We start from the raw sequence: 2,113 nt of genomic DNA on the forward strand, positions 1-2,113 counted from the left end.
CATTGCTCCATGGAATTGGTGATAAGCTGCTGCAAATAAAGTGGGTGGTCACAAGTACAAGTGGGATTTAAAATGAACCCACAGCAAACACCAAGTGCACAAAGGATGATGTTGTGTTCTTGTAGCTGAATAAATAAGGTACTGCCTTCAGGAGTGTTTGCATTTGTGAGGTTCAGTCCCACTAGGAATGCAGTTAATCTTTATTCTGTGAATACCTGCTCTTTATTCCTCATTATGAAACACACTAATGAAGCCCAGTTTCCATGCTGTAAGTGACTGAAACATTGAGGTGGGTCAACATTTCATATCCCATCAACATTTTACACAGTGATTAACAATGCCAATTACTAAGAATCTGTAACAAATTGAATTATTGTTTGGGGATGTTTGGTATTAATATAATGTGATTGTAACCATTGCTGTGGCCTCAGTGGCCTAATGGATAAGGCACTGGCCTCCTAAGCCAGGGATTGTGGGTTCAAGTCCCATCTGGGGTGGTTAGTTTTGCCCTGAAACACTTTGTTACAGGAAATTTTCTTGTCATTATGTAATCTTGACAGCTCCTGTTCAGCATCCCTATTTTCACTGATACTTCCTTTCCTATATCACAATTGTCTGAATGGTGTATGAAAAATATATCAGTTTTGGAGGACGACTTTCAAACCAGTTACAACTATCTTAGAAGATCTGGGTTCATTCATTCTAAAGCAGTAAAGACTTTTAACCTTCACTATTCTGAACTTGTCACTACTTAAAAATACTCAAAGCAATTCTGTTTGGATTAGCACACACTTAGGTGCAGTGAAGTTCCCCTGACACAGTCTTACCCATTCACTTTAGTTCGCAACATCTCTTTGCAATCTGATTGGGTTCTTGGTCAGCTTGCTGACATCACTGAAGCTCCATGTCTGGAATCACCATGAATAAAAATGTGAAAAAGAGACAGAGATCACGAGATCTCTCAGTGACGTTTCTTCAAGGTCATTGGAGAGGAATCTGGTTTCACGACTAACCACAAGATTCAGACTAATATGTTTGCTAATAAAAGAAAACAGCTGGTCCACAAAATGATATGAACTATGATCATACGAGTGCAAAGGGATGAGTCACAAACAGGAAGGTAGCAACTGGAATAGCTCTAGTGGCTTAACAGACAGGGGAGTAGCTTTGAGAGCTGGAGCTTATAGGTTTGATACAGCAGAGAGGATTTTGTCTGAGCTGAGTCTTTGGAAGAGCTAATTAAGTCAAACAATTCCACTATTTTTTTCTCAATGGCCCTCGTATGTTTTTCAGTACAACTCCTTATCCAGTTTCCTTTAACATAATTCTATTGAATCTGATCACCTCTGGTATACTGCTTGGAGCAAGATGACCTGAGACATCCCGAAGCAGTGCTGTTTGCTCAGTGGAGCAGATTTCAAGAGGTGGCTATAGCAGGTGATTCTAGCTCACTGATAACCTCAGAACTTCACACATTCTCCTTGGAGAGGATGACAGAGTGGTGCGATCGAAATTGGGTGATGTACTGACTGCAGTGTCCCAGTGGTCTCTGCTGGGTGCCTGTACTGACTGCAGTGTCCCAGTGATCTCTGCTGGGTGTCTGTACTGACTGCGGTGTCCCAGTGATCTCTGCGGGGTGTCTGTACTGACTGCAGTGTCCCAGTGATCTCTGCTGGCTGATGTACTGACTGCAGTGTCCCAGTAATCCCTGCTGGGTGCCTGTACTGACTGCAGTGTCCCAGTGATCTCTGCTTTGTGCCTGGACTGACTGCAGTGTCCCAGTGATCTCTGCTGGCTGATGTACTGACTGCTGTGGCCCAGTGATCTCTGCTGGGTGGCTGTACTGACTGCAGTGTCCCAGTGATCTCTGCTGGGTGCCTGGAGTGACTGCAGTGTCCCAGTGATCTCTGCTGGGTGGCTGTACTGACTGCAGTGTCCCAGTGATCTCTGCTGGGTCGCTGTACTGACTGCAGTGTCCCAGTGATTCCTGCTGGGTGCCTGTACTGACTGCAGTGTCCCAGTGATCCCTGCTGGGTGCCTGTACTGAATGCAGTGTCCCAGTGATCACAGCTGGGTGCCTGGACTGACTGCAGTGTTCCAGTGATCTCTGCTG

At 45.0% G+C, this 2,113-nt stretch overlaps 1 non-coding gene across 1 annotated transcript; it reads left to right on the top strand.

Moving 5' to 3' along the window:
- Window positions 1–424: 424 nt before the first annotated feature.
- trnar-ccu (transfer RNA arginine (anticodon CCU)) lies at window positions 425–497 on the top strand. The gene has a single exon. It is a non-coding gene; the product is annotated as a tRNA-Arg (tRNA).
- The last annotated feature ends 1,616 nt before the right edge of the window (window positions 498–2,113 follow it).

The sequence above is a fragment of the Chiloscyllium plagiosum genome, unplaced genomic scaffold, assembly GCF_037043375.1.
Source record: "Chiloscyllium plagiosum isolate Xiang-an unplaced genomic scaffold, Cpla_swu_hap1 HiC_scaffold_12, whole genome shotgun sequence".
Classification (NCBI taxonomy): domain Eukaryota; kingdom Metazoa; phylum Chordata; class Chondrichthyes; order Orectolobiformes; family Hemiscylliidae; genus Chiloscyllium; species Chiloscyllium plagiosum.